This window comes from Vanacampus margaritifer, chromosome 5 (genome assembly GCF_051991255.1).
Source record: "Vanacampus margaritifer isolate UIUO_Vmar chromosome 5, RoL_Vmar_1.0, whole genome shotgun sequence".
Taxonomy (NCBI): Eukaryota; Metazoa; Chordata; class Actinopteri; order Syngnathiformes; family Syngnathidae; genus Vanacampus; species Vanacampus margaritifer.
In genome coordinates this window covers 3,596,874-3,602,713 of record NC_135436.1, presented here as the reverse complement: position 1 = coordinate 3,602,713, position 5,840 = coordinate 3,596,874, and the positions used below count along the sequence as shown (strand labels likewise).

The following is a 5,840-nucleotide window of genomic DNA, read 5'->3' as shown; positions in this document are numbered from 1 at the left end:
ACGCACAGTTTTGGATGAACCTGTTCCAAGACCTAAAAGACTCGGATTCCTTTTCTGGTGACTTCCTGGATAAAAGTATCATTCAGTTCACATGTCTTGAAATAATAGAGGTAAGAACAGAAATAACTACTATTTTTCCCCTCATAGTGCACCTGCTTAAGATGTTTTACTTCAATCGTAGTAAAATGCCACACTGTGGGTCAGTTTGTGTGTGGTATTCATGTAATGTGCTTAGATAGTGGAAAAATGTTCACTGTCTTTAGGTTATAGGATTCCACACATTAAAGGAAGAGGCCAGTATTATCAGCAGTATACTGCAGCCTATATTCAAATTACCAGTACTTAAAAAGTGTGAAAATTAAGCAAAATGTTCCCGTTAGCGTTTGTTCTTAGTTACATGATGCAGTTAGTTAAGCCTATTGCAGATGTTGAGAGCAGATTTGGACTAAATTACTGTCTAGTTTGGATCATGTTGTCTACTGTACTGCAAAAAATGTGTGAACCAATGTATATCACTTTCTTTATTTATACTTATTTAGAAAGAACTACACGAAGTTGTTCACCTCTGGAACACTCACAGAATTCGCCCAAGCAGGAATGCTGTGTCTCCAGGTGGGCGCCCAGTGATGATGTACACCTTACCCCAACTTTTTGGTGCTAGAGAGTACCTGAAAAAGGTATCCCAACAAAAGATTGAAGCTTGCAGAGAGGAATGCCTTCAGAGGGGACCGTACCCCTGCGATGACACAGTGTTTGACATTTGCTGCCTTGTCATGGCAGAAAATAATCTTCATCCACCCACCTGTCCAGAGGAAGCCATTGAGCTTTATATGTTCTTACGTGCTTACATGCGAGCTCAGATTGTATGAACGCAATCTGCTTTATTGGATCAATTGACATGATGTAAGCTTCCGAATTTTACCTGTAAAGGGTATTTAGTTACAGCTGTAAACAATGGTGAATTTTATACAAATGAACATCTTCACTTTGTGCTTTTCTGTATCTTCTGTCTATTCATTATTGAGGAAATCGGTTTTGACAGTTAATGAAAAAAATGGAAGACCTTGGTTTCATTATAAAAAGAGCAGTCAAGGAAAACGAAAATAAAAAATGATCAATATAACACTATATAATACAGTATCCTATCCACGTGTGTATGCTTAATGTCAAATGGAGCTCTTACAAACAGAATATCTATTAATACCAAAGTGAAATATTGTTCCTCTTTTGATATTTTGTTATTGTGCATTATACCACTAAGGAAGTATACTGTACCTTCCTAATTTTTGTAACTCTTGAAGAGATGTCAGGTGTAATTTGTAGCACATGGAATACAATTTTGGTAATTGTATTGGATTTTCATGTCATCTATCATAAATAGATCAGACATTCATATGTATTTGAATGCAATGTCGCTGTATACATTTGTTAAAAAGGAGTTGCCATTAAACTTTCAGCAAATGAAGCATACTGTATGAATAACTGTTATTAGTGCAAGCATCTTGACCTGAGTTTGCATACATTTGATACATGTAACCTTTTGCAATAAAAGCACCAAAAGAAACATGACCAATATTCACACTGTAGTACATACATAAACATGTCTCAGAAAGTATGATTTCTGAACTACATGACTCAACAATAAAGACACGAAAAAAATAAAAAATCAATGAAAACTACTTTTTAATTGAACAGATCCACTTTTGCCGTCAATATTAACATCTAATATGAGGTAGTGTTTCAACTTGTATTATTTAACAGTGGGAAATATAACAGAGCTTGTGCCAGCCGAAATGGGAAATACTCATGGTCCTCCAGTCCCTTGGCCAATATGATGATATGATGGCACCCTCACATCTGCACCTTCAGCTGCACAGTCTAGGAATTCTGTCCAGAAGGCAGCGTATACATCTCTGGACACGCCATCAGCATTTCTCCAATTATTGAGCTGTCAATCTACAATAAAAACCAAAAATATATACATTAGACATGAAAATCTGAAACTTTATGTCCAAGACTATTTACTTATAGGCAAGACAACCAATCATCAGTGCAGATGATAACACAATAGACAGTATGAAACAATACAAAAACTTATGAAGCTGGCAATAATGAAGTGTGCTGAATCTGCTGATATAACATCTGACATATAGGTTTAGAACAATTTTTATACAAGTAATAGAGAATACGCAGACCATAACTGAGAGAACCTGATGACACTACATGTGAAAAGTGCTGTTCCCAATTAAGTGTAAAGTCTACACCAGTTTACAGAAGTTCATTTTGTTTTGCAAATGCATATCTTATAATCCTGTAACAGTGCAGTACCCATCAGCTCCTGAATCTACTCAAAGCTGTGGATGCAAGTCTTTTCCTAAGGTAAAATGTGTTAATTTTGGGGCTGCAGCTATGGTTTGTTTTTGAGAATTTATTTCTCTTCTGATTATCGTCTCGATTAATTCATTTAAAAAAAAAAGATTTTTGCATTATCAAACCATAATAGAAAATGATACCTAACAGAAATGACAGGCCAGTTAACTAGACCTAACAATTGCTTTTGTTCATGAAAACAAAAAATGTGCTGTAATATTGTTGTCCCCTTTGGGTTGTCTTCATCATATGTGTGAGTGCGTGCGTGCATGCATTCGAATGGTGGGGCATGGCTGACGTGCTGACAGATGTGTGAGAGTACTTTGATTAAGCGCAAAGCCAATCAATCTGCGTTCATGGAAGACTATTAGAAATCATTGATCATTAACTGTTGAAATAACAAGATTTGGACCATTTTAGGTTAAAAAAAAACGTCTCATAATAACTGTTTAAATTGATAAGTGATAACCCATCAACTAATTGTTGCACCTGTAGTTACTTTAGCATGATAGTAAACGTGTTGTTCTAACTGTTCTTACACCATGTAAGTAATTTGCATGACCATGACGTCTACAGTGCATCTCTAAGTTATCAAGCGTGATTCATTTGTTGCACATTCCCATACTGGAAAAATGCAATGATGACCCTTAGTCTTACTTTGACAGTACTGAACACTTCACATACTGTATATTTGTTCTGAAAATATGTCGTAAAATAATTTTAAAACGTGATATTTAAAACCAATCCTGAAAAAAAAAAGGAAATTGTTTGTATATTCATTTGTATATTTCTATAGCAGTGATGTCTACATTAAGCTGCATAGTTGGAAGGGACAATTGACAAATATAAATATTCAAACCTCTGGAGTCACATGTGGTCAGCTATATGTATAGGTGTATAAACAAATAATTGAAATTTTGTTAAATATTAAAATATACTTGAGACAAAATACTACATGTAGCTTTGCAGGAACAAATTTCCTGTGACTTACATGATCCTGCTGCATTTTCTGAATGCGCTCCTCAGGAACACCTCTGTTGCGTAAAAATGCCCACAGACCATCATCTTGTGGAAGGCCAGGGGTTGATGATGCAGCCATTGCAGCTAGCACTACAAAAATACAGGAAAAGGCCAAATCTATATGAATAATCATTTCAAAGTCAACCTCAGAGTAAATATTGTGCTCACTCAAATTACCAATCAACAACTGGTTTGTGTTGTGTGTCAAAGTTTATTCATTAACAATAATATTATACTAATAGTACATTAGACTAAAGCCAACATAGAGTAGTAGTCAGAGTAGGGTTTTAGTAGTAGTCTTACTTTTGTCATTATTAATGATCAATTGTTTTAGTAGTAGTCTTACTTTTGTTATTATTAATGATCAATTAGCAAACAGTTCATCAAGATCTGGGCTTTGCAACGTCCTTCCTCATCGTTACATGCTTAAAACAGGTGTCCCGTGCTAAACAATATGTTACGACTCTCATTTGAGCCATAATAATAATGAACGTTATCTAGGGTGACCAAATGTGTCCTTTTTGGAACGACAGACCATTTTTTAAGTCCTTTCATGAATTCATGAAAATGTCCGGTTGGCATTACGTGACTTATAGGAGGTGAAGTACACTGTGTAGCTTCGACTGCTACCACAATTTCAAGGCCGGGGCGAGTGTCCTCTTTTTGTGGAAATGGGAATATAGTCACCCTAACGACGTTATCTGATTAAGCATAGTGTTTGCGCATATTTAGCATATAACGTTACGACGTGGCCTACATACGGCTCGTTCTATCTAAGGTACGGGAGCGTAGTAGTGCATACTGTACTTGCATATAAACGACGTTATGACGAATGGCTCGTTCTACTTTTGTCAAGTGAAGGATGATCAATGCCCAGCGGGAATCCCTCCTGAATCCCGCTGAGCATTGCTTAAGCAAACTGTTAGCTTACTAAAATCATACCGATCGAATGATATGTACGTGTACTTGCATGCTCCATAACATACAATGATATACCTACCTTGCACTAAGACATTAACAATAGTGAGTGTGTTACCAATTAAGGTACATGCCTTACCTTAACTGAGCCAGGAGGTACGTTGGAGGTATGCGGGAAAGTGTCCGCCATTAGCGAGTCGGCAACAAGTCAATTGGAGTTCAGAGATCAAAAAAAAATGACTCTGAAAAACAGAACACCAGCTCTGTTTTTCGTTTTTTTTAAATCATTTTTTTTCCTGTTTTTTTTTAAATATTTTTTTTCCTGTTTTTTTTTAAATATTTTTTTTCCTGTTTTTTTTTAAATATTTTTTTTCCCCCTGTTTTTATGAATAATTTTTTTTCAGCCTGTTTTTCTATACGGAAAATTACTCCGAAAAACAGAAAAAAAAATATTCAGAAAAACAGAAGAAAAAAATTATTTAAAAAAACAGAAAAAAAAATTATTCAGAAAAACAGAGGAAAAAAAAATTATTTAAAAAAACAGAAAAAAAAGTTTTTTTTTTCAAGTGAATGCAATACGCTTCCGTACTAAAATACACAAAATACAGCAATGTTTTTTAGTTTACAACGTTTACTTTAGGTGTAAGAGCCAAAATGAACTTTTTAATGCTTTAAATGCGTTTTCAGACCCTGATTGTACACTTCAGGGGAAAATGTCAAAATCTTCAAAATGAGCATGAGCACAATGAAATTAATGGTGGAATCATCTTCAGGATGCTAAAATACACTAAATATAGCAATGTTTTTTAGTTTACAACGTTTACTTTAGGTGTAAGAGCCAAAATGAACATTTTAATGCTTTAAATGCGTTTTCAGACCCTGATTGTACACTTCAGGGGAAAATGTCAAAATCTTCAAAATGAACATAAGCACAATGAAATTAATGGTGAAATCATCTGCAGGATGCTAAAATACACTAAATACAGCAAAAATGTTGAGTCTACAACGTTTAGTTCAGGTGTGAGAGCCAAAATGAACTTTTTATTGCTTTGAATGCGTTTTCAGCCCCTTATTGTACACTTCAGGTGAAACTTTCAATATCTTCAAAATGAGCATAAGCACAATGAAATGAATGCTGGAATCATCTTCGGGATGCTAAAATACACCAAATACAGCAATTTTTTTTTAGTTTACAACGTTTAGTTTAGGTGTGAGAGCCAAAATGAACCTTTTATTGCTTTAAATGCGTTTTCAGCCCCTGATTGTCCACCTCTGGTGAAAATGTCAAAATCTTTAAAATGAGCATGAGCACAATGAAATTAATGCTGGAATCATCTGCAGGATACTATAATACACTAAATACAGCAAACGTTTAGAGTCTACAACGTTTAGTTTAGGTGTGAGAGCCAAAATGAACTTTTTATTGCTTTAAATGTGTTTTCAGCCTGATTCTACACTTCAGGTGGAAATGTCAAAATCTTCAAAATAAGCATAAGCACCGTGAAATGAATGATGGAATCATCTTCAGGATG

General features: G+C 35.0%; 1 long non-coding RNA gene across 1 annotated transcript; it reads right to left on the bottom strand.

The window, feature by feature from the left end:
- Window positions 1–1,811: 1,811 nt before the first annotated feature.
- Window positions 1,812–4,526, bottom strand: LOC144051788 (uncharacterized). Its single transcript, XR_013294037.1, has 3 exons — window positions 4,448–4,526; window positions 3,362–3,480; window positions 1,812–1,956 (listed from the first exon to the last, which is right to left on the bottom strand). It is a non-coding gene; the product is annotated as an uncharacterized LOC144051788 (long non-coding RNA).
- Window positions 4,527–5,840: the final 1,314 nt, after the last annotated feature.